We start from the raw sequence: 17,019 nt of genomic DNA, 5'->3' as shown, positions 1-17,019 counted from the left end.
TAAAAATATTATCAAGTGTTTGGCTTAGTGTAGAAAGTGAAAATTCCTTACTTGTTTAATCGCCTAGTATATTGTTCTCTGTGGGATTTGACCCCGACTCATAGTTGGGTAAATTATATTGCATACGACCGTGAACACTTTCTCACTTGAGGAGTGGATTTGGACATTATCAATTTTGGCGCCAATTCCTCAATTTCCATGGATGTGTCTACTCCTCAAAGTGAATTGGTTGAAGAAGAGATTTCAAACTTAAAAGATGAGGGCGGAAATTCTTGTGACCATGACGAGAGTTGTGGAATTGAAGAAGTGGTTCAACTTGAAGAAGAGGAGCAAAATCTTGAAGGAGAAATCTCTAATTCTCAAAAAGAAGAAATTGAGGAAATATTAAATAGCATAATGGGGAGGAATGAGAAATATGGGCAAGTTGTGGCCAAATGGTGGGAAGAACCGAAAAAGTTCAATATGGAGATGATGAAACTATCCAAAACATGGATTTCACCATGGGAGAATCTTTACATGCTTTGGACGACTCACAATGAAGAAAAACTTGACAATGTGGAAATTTTGAGCCAGGATTGGCTAATGAATCAAGCTCAAAAATTCGAAGTCTATGGGGACCACCGTGAAGGCATTGCACGAATGATGGAAGAATTTCTAAAAATTCAGGTTGAGCAAAGTTAAGAAGTAAAGCTACTTGAAATTGCTATCGGAGAATTGGAGACCGATTTGAATGCAAAAATTGAAGCATGTGATGCTCAATATCAAAGGGTCATGGATAGTAGTTTTGAGTTGGTTTTCAATGAAGAACAGGTCAAGATTGATTTTGAAGAGCTAATGGTAGATTGCCAACCAACCGACCCAAAAGTAGTGAATGATGCTGAAGTTGAAGAAATGATACTAGAGTTGCATAAAAAGGTTCATCAAATAATTTTTGAGGACTCTAGTTCATTTGGGGATGAGGATGTCAAAAATGGAGCAAAGTTGAAAATGGATCGCCTTAGACCGCATTCCAACCATTTTTCAACATTGTGCTTGGTTGATGATATGGAAATCGAACTAACTGAGCCTATGGAGGATTTTGGAGGTGAAGAACAAGGTGAGTTCATTTTGAAGTTTGTCATGCCCAGAAAACAAAATGATATCCCTCACTTAAAGGCCAAAAAGTGTAAGATGTGACACCCGAGAGTTGGCCTCTTTGCTTTCCTACCACTACTCCACGAGCGCTATCGTAGTCTTGATTCAAAGTTGGGGAGAAAATTCATAACCTCCAAATGGAGGGAAAAGTGGTAAAGTTGATATACATCGTGTCACGACGTTAAATATGGTGCTTTATGGAGGCAACTCATGTTTTCTTAATTTTTTGTTTAATTTTATAATTTTAATTTTTGGATAAGTTTATTTTATTATTTTTGATCATTTTATCAAGCTTCATAAATTTTGAAATTGATTTAGACAGAATCTAAGACGTTACAGTGGTTACGCAGTGCAAAAAGAAAGAAAAATAAGACAGCTCTTTAATATCTGAAATATGTCTTCAGCAGTGCAGCTCTTCATTTTGGGTACTGGTTCACCAGGTAAGTGTTTAAAAACACAAGACTACTCACCTCTCCCATTTTATTTCAAACTCTCTACCCTTTGAATTTTATTCACTCTTTGTTTATAACCCCAACTCGCGACCCTGCACACACGATATCACCAGAAACACATCAACCAGGTAATGTTTTCTACTCTCTTTCTCTCCATCACTTTCTTTCTATTACATAATTTTTCTTTTTCTCTTTCTGTCGATGTAATTCTTTTGTTGAGGAGCTAGAGCATAACTGTGCAATTTGGTGTTGTTGGATGATTGGGATGAAGTATGATTGATTGATTATAATTCTCATTAATTTGGAAGGGTAAATCAATTGCCTATATGTTTCAAACGGTTTGGTTGCACGTAACCTGTTCGATGAATTGTCTGAGAGGAAAACTAGTTCGCTGGTGAAGTCTGAGTAACCGAGTGATACTAGGAGATGTGAAGAAGTAAGTGGGGGTAGTTCGGGTTGATTTCAAAGTGTTTTATTCAGATTTCTCGAGCTATACATTGCAACTATTGAAAAAAACACTCTTTTGGGCATCAAAGTGTAGCTAGGCTTGCGATTTTTCATCGTGGCTTGTTCCCTAGTAGGTTTTATGTGTTTGCACGTAGCTGAATGAAAAGAATCATGTTGATTTCTCTATTGTGGTGGTTAGGTTAACACTTTGTGCTAATCAATGGTAATGTTGGTTAGGATAATTTCCTAAAACACATTGTTGATGTTTGAGACAAGTAATGGCAGTGTGTACATGCTAATAATTTGATGAAAAGGGACTGTCATGGCAGTGATTTTATTTGTTTGCTGAATATTTCCTTGATTGCCTGTGCATCAAACACTCCTCTTGAGAGATTCATTTTATGCTATCTTGAAGCAATTAACATTGTGGTGAAGCTTTATGTGATGAGATGCACTGCAAATTACTGTTTGGGACCATCTTGTGGTGAGATCTTTTTTGTTGAATGATTACTTGGGTGCTTGGTTATTATCAGTATATTCTACATGATTGGGGGTGAGAGAATTTGAAGATAGAAAGCTCAAGGTTTCAGAAGATGGAATTCTGGAATACGATAAGAATGGCATTCCGATCTCGAGAGATATTTTCAACTGTTGGGATGACTTTATTTTCTCGCAGGCCTTGTTTGTGGAGGAGTATAATGCAATATGAAATATACTCTGCTAACATTAATTTGATGATGAAAAGCTGGATGAGAATCTGATGCACCAAACACCATATTTCAAAGATTCCATCTTGAAGAATGATATGCCAGAAATGAGGTTGCCACTTTGGTTGAATGCTATTTCTTTTCATGGAGTTCCTCTTAGTCTGCTTTTATTGTTAGTTGCATTGAGGACAGTGCAACATTTTAAGTTGGGGGAGGCTTCATTTTAATAGATATTTTTGTGATGGGGTGTGATTTGCCATGTGAAGAATGACAATTTGGTAAAATGACTTTCTTTTTAGTTAGTATAAGTTTTTTTTTTTTTTAGTTTCTTTATATAATAGGTGTTGGTTGTGATTTTTTTTTTTTTTTGACCCTTTGTGTGGCTTACTTGGTACCAACATGACTTAAACTTTGGCATATGAATTTTTTATCTTTGAAAAAAAATGATTGAAGTAATGATTCTTGTTTTGGCCTTTAGACTCAAATTTTGACTCTTTCATTCACTAATTAGTCTATTTAGATTAAGAGTGACTTTTTGAGTATATTTGTTACTATTGGATCTTGGATACATATTTTACTTGTGTCTTCATTTACCATGTGTGGTGAGGTTTATTTGTGAGTTCTTTTGCATATCTTGTGGTCTGAAACTTTTCCAAAATGTGTTTCAAGGCGAAATTCTAGGTTACACTTGGGTTGAAAAATGATATTATGCCTTCCTTGGACCGTTTTTGTGCCTTAAATTTCCTACCCTTGTATATTTTCCCTAGTCAACCCCTTTTGAGCTTTTAACCTTTTCTTTGGCAACCATATTACAAGTTTTAACCGTTTGTTCTTAATTGACCTATCTTTTGGCATCCTACCCCCTAAGTGTTTTGAAAGTGAAAACATAGGCTAAAAGCCTAAGTTTGGGGGTGATGCTTGGAAAAAGTTGTGATGTGTGAGCTACTTTAAAGGTGAAAAGGTGGGGAAACAAAGTAGTAGAACAGAAAAAAAAAATGGAACCTTCCTTGGTATTTTGAGAAAAAAAAAATAACAAAAAGAATGAAGAAAAAGGAAGAAAGAATGAAGTGTTGTGAATAAAGGGAAGACTAGGGGTGAAATGAAAAGATGAAGAAAAAAGTGGAAAAGTTTTAAAGAAAGTGTGTTTGATCGTTGAAAATTGTAGTGCTTATGGAGGTTTTGAGTCACTCTTACCCAAATTGTGCCCTACCTTAACCAAAAGCCTACATTACAACCCTTTTAAGTCCTAATGGATTTTGAGCCAAGTGTGTCTACATTACTGGAGAAATATGTGACGACACGCTTAGTCGTTATAATCCTTTCGGGGATTTTGACCCTTCCCCGAGCTTGTTTAGCCCACTTTTGACCTAAGAAGACCATTAACACTCTTCCCGAGCTGTTCGGGGTTGATTTTGGTGAATTTTTGGGGAAAAATTGGCTTTAAGCGAAAAAGAGTTGAGTCAAAGTTGACTTTTGGATAAACGGATCTCTTTCAGAAATCCGTCGATTTCAATGGTCCGGATGGTCATTTAGAACTTGTGTGCATATCTGGTTCGGCTCCCAATGCACTCGGGTGCATTTTGGAACTTGGGTTGGGAAGTTGGAATTGAGCTATCAGGAGTTGACTCGGTCAACGAGATCTCCGTTGGGAATTCTGAGGCCATTTTGTGTGTCTGTGTATGTAATTTGTGAGCAAATGACCTCAGGTATTAGTCGAGATTTTGGATTGAGATTGTAATTATTTTTGGAAAATCTGGTGCTGGTGTCTGCCATGGCGGCACCTTTACAGTCCCGGCGGTACCGTCATAGCGGTGGGATGGCCCACTGGGGCGGCCAAGTGTATTTGTAGCCCAACCGTCTCGGCGGTCTGAGAGGGCGGTCCCGCTGCCACCGAATCGGTATCAAGCCTGTTATTTCATTAATTGTGTATTAAAAGCCCTTTAGTCTCTCATTTATTATTATTCCGAAATCTGAGCTACTTGGAGAAAATCTAGGGTATTCTTGGAGAAGATCTTGGTGGTAAGTTCTTCTAATCTCTTTGCTCTTCCATTATCCCTAATCATCTTAGAATCCCTTTATCTTGATAGTTCATTAAGTGATTGAAGATTAAAGTGGGTTTAATGAATATTCTTTCTAGGCTTTTAAATCATGATTTGTTGGTTGGGTTAGTTTCTTTAAGCATTGAATTGATTATTAGAATCATGTATTTCATAACTTCTTCCTAATTAGAGGCTAATTTGTGGAATTGGAAGTTGGGGTTTATACCCAAATTTGGGAGTTTTGCTTAGAATCTGAAATTGAGTGAATTTTTGTTTATTCTAGATTGCTATTGATGGGAATTGATCACCAAGAGTTTTAATTTCATGTTGGGACCTTTAGATTTCTAATTTCACCCTTCTAGTTCATTAAACCTATTCCATAGGTCAGGGATTTGGGTCTTGAATAGAAGTAGGGTTTGTTTGATGTTCTTCTTGATTCTAGTTCCATGATTCGAATATGCTTAGACTTCCTTGATATCAAGGCTCAAAGGAAAGGAAAGGCTAAGGAGTGATTGTTGGTGATATTGTTGTTCGGCCTTCCAGGTAGGTTATGGTTTATCCTATGGTGAGATTTCGTTTAGTGAAGCATATATTTAGACGATATTGTTGGAGAAAGCATGTAAACCTTCGGGTATGAAGTTGGGTTGAATATTTCCTTAGGTTGGGCCCTATTGTGTGATTAGGGCTAGCCACCCCATTGTGTTGTGACTTGATTTGTTCTGTTGTTGTTGGCTTGATGCCACATGATGATAGTAGATATTGAAGACTATTGATATATCTTGATCATGATATTGTAGTATTTTACTTGTGACGTTTGATACGAGGATAGTGTACTATATGGCTTGTGTAGCCTTTTCATGATATTGGTGGCGTACCCATGCATGATACTTGTGATATTGATCTGATTATTGACATTGAACTCATACATTATACGCATTCTCATCCTTCATGACATATTGTTGATACACTAATGATATTTGAGAAAACATTGTGATGAGCTGGGCTCAGTTGGATGAGAGTGACGTGAAGACTGATATCCGATGGTTATCCCGAAATCGAGGTTGTGCATAGCGATTACCGAGGTTTTTGCTGGAATCGTAAGGTAACGATTGCCGAGGTTTGTGCCGGAGCCGTGAGGTACATGGACTTTGCGAGTCCCTCATGGGTTGTGCTACCAAGACGTAGATATTTTCGTCCGGAGTACATGTGTACACAACATTTCATTGCATATATATTTCATACATTATTGCATTGCATTGCCCTTTGGCTTCTGTTGTGATATTCTTGTGATGTACTTGTGATATACGGATTCAGACTGAGTATTTGAGACTTGACACAATTGGGTTTAGATGTTATAACCTAGGTGATGGCGTGTACTTGATTTCTGGCTTGTTTTTGACTTATACCTTGATTGATTACCTATTTATCTTACTTTATTGACTTGATATATGTTAGCTAAACTTAGTCGGCTATGACACCTACCAGTACTTGTTATTTGTATTGATCTGCACTTGTTGTATTCTTTTATGAATGCAGAGTTCCAGGTAGGATCAACCTCCATTTCTCGTGGCTGATTGAGGTGCGAGAGTTGCTACTCAGAGTCTTACAGGGTAAGCACGGGGAAGTCCGCCGCCTTGGAGATTCTTCCTTATTCTACATCTTATTTATATTCTGAGACATATTCAGACATTGGTGTATTTTGTTATTTTCAGACTTGTAGTATCTAGTTAGTTGCTCTTGTATGACTAGACAGATATCTGGGGAGGTTTGATGTATTCCGCATATTCTATCTATTATTACGTCAGACTTACATGATTTCTATCTCTTCCGCTTATTTATTTATTAATTCATGTTTTTGATATTGTTGGGGTAAGGGTTTGCCTACCGAGGTGGAAAAGGTAGGTGCCCACGCGACTTAGCTAGATTGGGTCGTGACAAAATACATGAACGGCTGTTGCACCCTATTTTTACCAAGGGCTAAACAAAGCACAACTTATGGAACTCTGAAATAGTTAATTATGTACAGAGTCGCCACCTAGCATTTAAGGTATACTAGGGTACCTATGAATTATTAATATATGCAGCTTAACATGGTCTATGAAAATAAGTGAGATTCTAGGTAAGGGTTCAGATTATTCCGAAGGGAAGGTGTTAAGCATCTTTCAGAATCCACAAATGTGGTTCCCGGCTGGACCAATTTAACTATACGAGGGATGTGTAAAAAGGATTTATTATTTACAAAAATTAATAAAATTTAGACTAAAGAATGATATGAATATTCACATAAATAATCATGCAATACGTATTTTATACATATGTGATATAATAATTATTAAAAAAAAGTTATGTGCAACTTAAAAGCTTAGGTATGTGACAAAGGTATAAAAAAAATGGGCATGTAATTATTTTGCACTCGAAGTGAGTTAACTAATTTAACTAGCTAAGTATGTACACCTAATCAATTAATTATGAGAGTATATTCTAAAGCCTAAATATTGAGGCAAATCACCCTATTTATTCACTTAAGTGTGCTAAGCTATTGAATTAAAACTCTAGCAAAACATGATAACTATAAGAATATTAGCTACAAAAATAATAACTGTCTAATATTAATTTGTCTAAAACACATAAAATTTAAATCACCTAAGCAGATCATAAATAAATACCACTAACCTACACCCTAAAAAGTAAAGTTTCACTATATTTTATGCTTGCATAATTTAAGAAAGTAAAAAAAATATATAAACAAAGAATTTAAGAAGCTATTTGAACTTCTTTTGAATGTCATCTTCAAAAAATAACTTCAGATACCTGCATGAGACTTAATAAAAAATGTTAGTAAGAGAATAAATAATTATCGGATGAATTAAAAAATAATGAATAAACTTAAAATAAAAATCCGTCTTTATACATGAAAGGCTTTGGAAATCGACGAAAATTTCTTCATCGGCCAAGTCAAATTATGTTATATTTATGTTTCAATGGATAACGTATACTATTTTTTCTAGCGGTGACGGTTACCACCAGACTTTTCTACCAATATTTTTTGTCAAAGCTTAGTGTTCACACTTTCTATCACTAAAAAAAACGTGAAGTTGGAATTTCCAGACTATAACTCTAGAACCCCATCTTTCTTTTCTCGGTTTTGACTAGCTGAAAAAAAAATAAGACTTTTCTATCAAGAAAATTCCCACAATCTGATCTCTTTTCAGTCAACAACAAAGAATATGGCAAAGATTTTGAAAATGTACATTTGGTTTTTTTAGCTGCAAAATCTGGATGATCATCTACTATCAAATAAGAAACGACAAAACAGGTGGTAACAAAAAGAGCTACTGAAAATGAAAGCCATCATCAGGACCAGTAGTGCAAGTAAATATCACTGATAAAAGATTAAAAAGAAAACATTCCTTTTTCTTTTCTAAGGATGAGAACGTCAAATTTTCATGATCAAGACTAGAGAAAAAATTCTTACGCACCGACACAACAGAAAATGACATAATGATCAAATGAATGAAACGGAGGTTGCAGCATTTACCTTTTGAAGAAAAAGAAACAGAGCAAAAGAATAAGAGGAATATATATGGAATGGAATAATGGAAGAAAAAGAGAATACTAAGTAATGAAATGAATGGAGGAAACAGAGAGATGGAAATCAAAGAAGCAAATGAAAGAGCTTTGCTTATGAATGGTGTTGTTTGGCAGTGGTGTCGAGGAAGAAGAAGTGGACTAGTGGTGGTGTCGTTTGGTTGCTGGTTGTGGTGTTGTTTGGTTGCTGGTTGTTTCGCGGTGGTTGGTGGCGGAGTTATTGTTCGCTGGTCTTAGCTCATCGGAGCAGTGACGGGAAAGGGAGGAACGGGCAGCTGGTGGCTTGTGGCTATGGTTTCTCGTAGGCGGAGTTGTGGTTGGAGGGGAAAAGGGCAGTGGGAAGAAAAGGGAAAAGGGAGTGGGACTGTGGTGGCTCTGCGGTGGCGTGGTGGGGTTCGATTCGTGGAGATGGTGGCTCGCCGGGGTGGTGGTCGGCGGCGGCTATTTTGTAAGAGAGAAGGGGGAGAAGAAATATTAGGTTTAGAAGAGAGAGAGGATGCCAAAATCTGAAAAATTTTAGGTATGGAGAATAATGAGGGAAAAAAAAATCTGAGAAGTGGAAGTGTTGTGTGTGTCCCCTCATTAAATTAACCCCACCCTTTTCTTATAATATAAACAAACACCTTTTTTTTTATCTAAAAAATAATGAAGTCATACCCCTTTGTCCCCAACACATCACCTCAATCAACTTTTTTTTTTTTTTAAATGATAAGACCTTTACTTGATCGAATTCTTGCTCCGCGTTTAAAAATTAATTACTTCAATTTTTTCTACACTATCGGACTGCACTAAAACATAATTAATTAATACACGTATAAATAATAACGTAAGTATAAAATATAAATATTAATGTGCAAGATATGAAAATGTATTGCTATAAAATTAAGAAACAATTTAATTGCACGAAAATGGTAATATTGTGCTATACATGTGCAAAATAATGGTTCTTGAAAAAAAATGACAATAAATTGAGAAAATTCCTAAAAAAGGGTAATCATCAATAAATTGTTGAAAAAATGTAAAAATGTGTAAAAAATGTATTTCGTGCTCTTTAACGAATCAGGGCCCCCCAAAACGTTAATTTTAAGCACGTCGAGCCAAAATTAGGTGTCAACAACGGCAAGCTTATGGCACTACTTGTGTGCATTTGAACATCTTTGTTAAAGGGAGAGAGTTAATTCCTTCCATTTGATATCCCTGTTGAGTTGCATTTTTTATATGTGGGATTCTCTCCTGAGTGTGAGGGCACATGAGAATTTGAGATGTGAATTTGTTTCATTTTCCAATTGAGAGGAATGAACAAAAGAGGAATGAACAAAAGAAAGTTGTTTTGTGATAATGAGGAAAATTTTTGAAGCTTTAGTGTCATGACTTGATTGGTAATTTGATTAACATAATGTTTGAGCAATTGAAATGAAAATGAAGTTTTTGAGAAGAAGTTACTGATTCATATGTTTTGGATTAATTATTGGTACCAATTAAAGTCATGTGTTTGTGCTTAAAGTGAACTTTTTGGCTTGGTATGATGTTGGTGCACAATTGTTGGTTCCTTTGAAGGAAATTGTAAGTTTTGATTTGCTTGAGGACAAGTAATAGTTGAAGTTCGAGAGTTTGATAAGTTGGTATTATACCTATTTATCGCTTCTTTAATCTTAGATTTTTGCTATGTTTAATTGAGAAGATAATGCATTTACTGTGGTTTACTCTTATTTTGCAGGTTTGTGTGATTTAGAAGTGATTAGGAAAGAAACCAAGTGAAAACAAGTCAAAAGAGGCCAAATTGAAGAAAACACAAAAAGTGGCAAAAAGTGCAAAAACGGCCCAGACCTGCAAACCTGAATATTTGGGGCTGTTTTGGTCATATTTTGATGTGTGAAAATTGGGGAGCTATAAGAGCATATGACTTAGGAGCAATTATTCTCATTTTTGGCCATTCACACAAGTTTGGGAACTACGGTTCTTACACCACACTTTGGGGTTGAAGATTTGAAGATTTAGTTTATGTGATTTAGAAGTGATCCGGAAAGAAACCAAGTGAAAACAAGTCAAAAGAGGTCAAATTGAAGAAAACAAAAAAACAATTGTTAAAAGTGCAAAAACGGGCCAGATCTACAAAACTAAATATTTGGGGCTGTTTTGGTCATACTTTGATGTGGGAAAATTGGGGAGCTATAAGTGCATGACTTAGGAGCAATTATTTTCATCTTTGTCCATTCACACAAGTTTGGGAGCTAGGGTTCTTACACCACACTTTGGGGTTGAAGATTTGAAGATTTGATTGAGTACTTTCTTGAACCTTTACTTCATTTCTTAAATTTCATGCTTTGTATTGAACATTTAAGTGTGTAGTATTTATTTCTTCACTTGAATTTTGTTTATGGGAATATTCATGATTAAAAATTTGGATTAAAACTCTTGTTTTGCTTATGTATTGAATGATTCTTATTTCTAATCAAGTGGCTCTTTGTTGCTTTAATTAATCTTGTTTTTTAGTGTTTCTTAAGGGATTAGCTAACCCTAAGATTCGCGCATTTACTTCGATTTGGGCTCGGAAGAGAAAATTGAGGTTGGGAAAGATTATTAACAAGGATTTAGGGCTTTAAACCCCATCTAATAACTTGAGTTAGGAATAAAAAAGTTAACTTGAGATTCAATTGTGCGCTTAATATCACACTCTAAGGCTTGGAAAAGCTTAGGGTGAAATTCATTGATTTGGTTGGAAGACTTTCAACGAGATTTTAAAAATCATTATCTATTAACATAGACGTGCTCTTAGTTGTAAAATCATAAAATATGTTAGATCGTTACTTGAGAGTTCCTTGTATCCATGCTTGTGACCATTGATCATTTTACTTGCTTTTTAGGTTAGTTTATATTTTTTTATTAGTTATAATATTTCTCAAAATTAAAATAGTATGAAGTGTTTGGATTAGTGTAGAAAGTGAAAATTCCTTACTTGCTTAATCACCTAGTATATTGTTCTCTGTGGGATTCGACCCCGACTCATAGTTGAGTAAATTATATTGCATACGACTGTGTACACTTTCTCACTTGATGAGTGGATTTGGATGTTATCAAGCTGCATATGAACAGTTTAATGAGCTAAGCGTAAAACATAGTTTGCAGAATAAGAAGAAGAGTGTGACCTATAAGGCATTATGACATCCAACGTCTATAGATATATGTCTACAAGATTGATAGAAACCTACGAAGATAGTTATATCGCTCCTAAATTTTGTAAGATTGAACTTAATATAAGAAAGAGTTAAGAGACGACATATATTACCTATTTAGTATAAAGTTACAGAATATAGGAAATCTCTTGATGAGATTATAAATCGTTCGAATACAAACCCGTAAGCTTATTACTTATTGATTGATACTTTCATATGAGCAGTCAAACAAGCCAGATATATCACATGGTTCATGAAAGAAATAATTGCATAACCTCTAGAATAAGATCTTAAAAGTTCTAATAAGGATAGCTATAAGTTCATAAGATAATCATAAACGTTCTTAATGAGAGAGTGAGTAGAATATGAACAAGGAGGTAGTAAGTTGGTTAATAAGGATTGTAAATTATTAACTATAGCAAGTTACTTACGAGCTTAAGAGCTTGTGGATAAGATTCTTAACTTATTGTTGTTGACTGATGCTTATATGATTGGTATCAATCTTGATATTGTTCCACACATGCATTCATTCGAACCTATATATTTGGATCGAGTTGCACACCGCAATAAGGGATTGGGTTGCACGCCGCAATAAGGTATATGGACCTCGCGAGTCCCCTTATGGGTCACGACTAGATGGAATGACCACTAGCGTGTGTGTACAAAGTTTGACATATGGCCATTGCATTGCATTGCATTGCATAACATGCATTCTTCATCCTTTAAATTTTCCTTCAGGGTTGTGCACTGTCTTCAGACCATTCATGTTGCCTTCGGGGCTATGCGCTTACACACTGGACCTCGCATGAGGCCGGATAGTTTATTTTCAGTATTGCATTTATGATATGAGACAGAGACAGGTAGATATGTTTCCATATTATCATTGACTCCTCTGTTTATATTCAATATATCATGTATATTAGTTCAGTTTCAGTTTCAGTTATTCAGTTATTATCTACCATACATACTTGGTACAATTCTTTGTACTAACGTCCCATTGTTGGGGCGCTGCATTTCATGCCTGCAGGTTTAGGTAGCCCGTTTGATGAAACCCTTACAGTAGACAGGGTCGATATTCAGCAAACGGTCGGTAAGAATCCATTTCTTCCGGAGTGCAGCCGAGTCTAGTTGTCAGATTATCAGATCATGTTTGTAGACTTCATGGGTAGGCCAGGACAGGTTATGTGAGTCACTCTTAGAGGCTTTTATAGATGTATTTACACTTGTGGTCAGTTATATTATGTCAGTAGAGAGTTCATACAGGTTGAGGCCTTGTAGGCCCATGTATACATATATGTTTTAGATTTTTTGGTTGCAGATAAGGGTGTCAAGTGGGCCGGGCCAGCCCGAACCAGGCCCGGTAAACCCGGCCCACCACCGGCCCGGCCCAAGCCCACTAATAGGTGTAAGGGGCTGGGCTAGGTGGGTTTTATTAGGGGGCTGGGCCGGACAAGGTGGACAGCCTACCAGCCCGGCCCACCATCAGCCCGGGTGATGGCCCACCGGGGCACCGGCCCGGCCCAGCCCGGCCCACTTCAAATTAAAAAAAAAAAAAAAAAGATAAGTATTACATTTATTACTAATAATAAGTATTTTAAAAACATTGTATCCCAATAAAATAGTTGTAGCTATAATTGTGGGATTCTTAAAATTTTGGAAGCAAATATATGAAATATTTATTAATTATTCAAACCATAGTTAGAATCTTACTTTAGTTAATTAAAACTTAACCATTAATTTTAACTCATGTAATGTGTCTCTTATTCAAGTAAGAACTTGAGAAAAATGGAGACAATAAAAATGAAGAGGAATCGGATTCGTTAATATTTAATTGCTACTAAATGAAAGAATTGAATAAAATGGTGGAAAATATGTAGATTTAAATTTGAAGAGTTGTCAAATTGAATTTTCTTTTTCTAGTTTAAGTTTACGAAATCAAAGAAAAGTAGTTGTAAGTTTGTAAGATTTAAAATTTAAATTCGACTTTGCAATTATCGATTAATAAAACTAAAGGTTCACTGAGCCTTTGAATTTCTTTTCAAATTTGTGTTATAATTTTATTTACAAGAATAATAATTTGTACGCAGTCAAAATAGAACTATAAATGTAATTGTGTAAAACTAATCCTACACAAGTAGCAACTCCAAGATAAATTTCTGCAAGGAGGTACAAACATTGATCAGTGCCCAAAAGCAACAAGACATTATAATAGGCTGACAAAATCAGTGAAATGACAAGCCTCTGAAATTGCTGATGCGTGAAATAAATCAAATACCCCTTTTAAGTTACTATCTTGCTGTTGGCTTACACAAGTTCAAAAATATTTCAATAGGTTATACAGTATACTATATAATAATATAAACTATTAGTTATATATATAATAATATATTAATATAATCTTATTAGTTTCAAATATTTTATATATAATAATAATTAAATATGTTTTAGCATATTGAAATGTCTCCACCGATGATGGAGACGTGACAATCTGCACATGACATTAGGACTTAGGATCAGATGAGATAATTAAATTAAGAACTTTGGTTTAGTATCAAAACTCATGTGCATTGTTCCCATTTAGTTCCCATTTAGATGAGTAGGAAATTTAGAGAAAGAGGAGAGTAGGGAATTGTGAGATAATATGGAGAAGAATGAATGGTATTTATAGTTTGAAAATAGGGCCAAAGTATAATTTAAGGAACTTGAAGGTTAAAATAAAGTTGACAACAACTAGATTTTAAAGTATTAAACTTAATAAATTTTAGCATTAGAATTTTTTTTTTAAATAATTAAAATCCGGCTCGGCCCACTAACTAAAACCCGGCCCGGCCCACTAATTAAAACCTGGCCCGGCCCACTAACGGGCCCGGTTAGCCCGACGTGTAGCCCCTATCCGAGGTGGGCTGGGCCGGACACCCTTTCCCTCTCCAAGCCCGGCCCCCAGCCCGGCCCACTTAACTTACGGCCCGGCCCGGCCCCGACCCGGCCCCTTGTGGCCCACATTTAAATGGCCCGGCCCGGCCCTTTCTCTTCCTCTCTCCTCGTCACCCCACCACCATCTACACGACAAGGAGAGAATGCGCTAAACAACTTGATACATGTAATGTTGAATACTCCCTCTGTTTCAATTTATATGAACCTATTTCCTTTTTAGTCCGTGCCAAAATGAATAACCTCTTTCCTAATTTAGAAATAAATTTACTTTATGAAATGATTTACAGCCACACAAATATTCAAGACTTATTTTGAACCACAAGTTTCAAAAGTCTTCACTTTTTCTTAAATGTCGCGCCCAGTTCAATGGGTTCACATAAATTGAAACAGAGGGAATACTATTTTAATACAGGTGTATAGTCACATAGGGAACAAAGGAGGAAGAAAGTGTGATTGGTGATAAAGGTAGTGGAGCGGAGAGAGAAATGATGAATAAAAAATATATATACAGCCATATAAGGGTCAAATTTTATTCCTCTTTTCTCTCTGCGCAACACTACCTTTGCCACCAATCACTCTTTCTTCCTTCTTTGACCCCTATGCAGTTATATACCTGTATTGAAATAGTATGATCTACATTACATGTATCAATTAGTTTAGCGCATTCCCTCCTAGTGGTGTAGGTGGGGACGGGTAGAGAGAAAGAGAAAGGAAAGGGGGTAAGAGAAAATGGTGATGGAGGTGATGATAACATTGATGGTAGGGAGATACAAGGAGGAAGGAGGAAGAAAGGATGACTGGTGGTAGAGGTAGTGGCGGGAATTGAACAAGGAGGATTAAAATACTTTAAAACTCAAAATTAGGGGGAAGAGTCAAATTTCCGCATGAACTATGGCAGAGAGTCAAATTTGCCCTTAAACTATGCAAAAAGTTCAAATTTTCCCTTTGTTTTAAAATATTGATCCTTAATTGCGTGACATATGTCATCACCTGGTACTAAGCTTCGACATTTTGAAAATATGGGCAAATTTGGCCCTAGTTAGTAACGGCGAGGGCATATTTGACCCCCACTTATTAACTGAGGACAAATCTGTTCCATTTTGCATAGTTCATGGGCAAATTTTACTTTTTTCCAAAGAAAAAATAGATTAGACTTCTATGATACTTACGTAAATTGGGTGATTTATATTACGAGAAATAGTCTAATGACGTTGACATAATCAATAAATGTGCTTCACCTTTAAGAATATGAGTTTAAGCCTAACACTTGTTTGTCAAATTTTTCAACCATCCAAATTCATCATTTTTAAAAATAAGCTTCATGGAGAAGAACAAATTCCTAATTGAAAGAACAAAAAACATCACTGGTCCATGGAAAATAGAATTAAAAACAAGCTGTGCCACCAAAAAAAAAAAAATATATTTGTTAAACACATATCGCCGCAAAAACTATATCTATTGGAAAATGTATCAATTTGGAACAAAGAGAATTTACAATTTCAAGAAGTACAAGTTTTATGGCTTCTTGTACAACCACCTATAACATGTGTGTTGTGGATAATATTTTCTACCAGAACTTCACACATAATTAAAATCTATATAAGGACAACTTCTGATGAACATTTTGTCACCACAGTCTTTTCACAACATTTTGCTATACCAAAGAGAGAATATTATCCCATTAGCAACATGTACCAGGTAACTCTATCTACCAAAGCTTATGTAGATGGACATAAATCACCCACTGCTTTTACCTCCGCAAGAATTTAAACCTTATACCTCATGATTTTCCTCTCTTCATTGACCACACCCTTAAATTTTTCCAAACATTTTCCCGGAAAAAACTTTTTGTTCATGGGAAATTACTTTAGTCATACCAAACACATTATTATCATATTTATAGGTTTACCTACCAATTGCCATATATTTTCCACAATGTCAAATGTTCTTTTAGCTAGATTTGTAAAGACAATTCCCTTCAAGAAAAAGAAGAACACAGTCTCTTCTTCATAAGTAAGGGTGACAAAATTAGACCATAAAACATGATACGTCTAACCCGCTTGACCTGCCCAAGTTTTAACCTAACCCATTTTGATCTGCCTAATACAACTCATTTAAAAATTGGGCTAATATGTAGCTCAAATTGACTTATGAAAAACTTTATTAAATGTTTTTAATTTTTGTTATATATTGTAAAGGTACTTAAAAAAATTATAAAAAACAAAAAACAAGAAAATTAAAACTTAATTAGAATTGGGTAGGTTGAATTATGACTTTTTCTTTAGCCCATTTCAGTCCAACCATTTCTGACCAAGTAACTTCTTTTTTTTTGGTGAAGGTGGGGGCATTGGTCCGCCCATTTATTAACTCAATTCATTTTGACCCACCCAAATTCGATCCATCCTGCCCCGTTGACACCCATATGCATGAGCATTAGACAATTTTTGGAGAAAATGAGAAAAAAACAAAATAAAAAACATGAAGATATTATTTTGTGAATGTTCAAGTTTTTTATGAGGAATTGGACAGGTGAATTTGGAGTAAC

At 35.5% G+C, this 17,019-nt stretch overlaps 2 long non-coding RNA genes across 2 annotated transcripts; one reads left to right on the top strand and one right to left on the bottom strand.

The window, feature by feature from the left end:
* The first annotated feature begins 1,399 nt into the window (after positions 1-1,399).
* Positions 1,400-6,598, top strand: LOC132615806 (uncharacterized). Its single transcript, XR_009572849.1, has 2 exons — positions 1,400-2,852; positions 6,316-6,598. It is a non-coding gene; the product is annotated as an uncharacterized LOC132615806 (long non-coding RNA).
* Positions 6,599-7,318: 720 nt separating this feature from the next.
* On the bottom strand, positions 7,319-8,924 carry LOC132614504 (uncharacterized). Its single transcript, XR_009572320.1, has 2 exons — positions 8,318-8,924; positions 7,319-7,590 (listed from the first exon to the last, which is right to left on the bottom strand). It is a non-coding gene; the product is annotated as an uncharacterized LOC132614504 (long non-coding RNA).
* Between the last annotated feature and the right edge of the window lie 8,095 nt (positions 8,925-17,019).

Source organism: Lycium barbarum, chromosome 10 (genome assembly GCF_019175385.1).
Source record: "Lycium barbarum isolate Lr01 chromosome 10, ASM1917538v2, whole genome shotgun sequence".
In the NCBI taxonomy this organism is placed as follows: domain Eukaryota; kingdom Viridiplantae; phylum Streptophyta; class Magnoliopsida; order Solanales; family Solanaceae; genus Lycium; species Lycium barbarum.
Note: the sequence above shows the minus strand (reverse complement) of the source record. Positions and strands in the feature narration are given on the sequence as shown.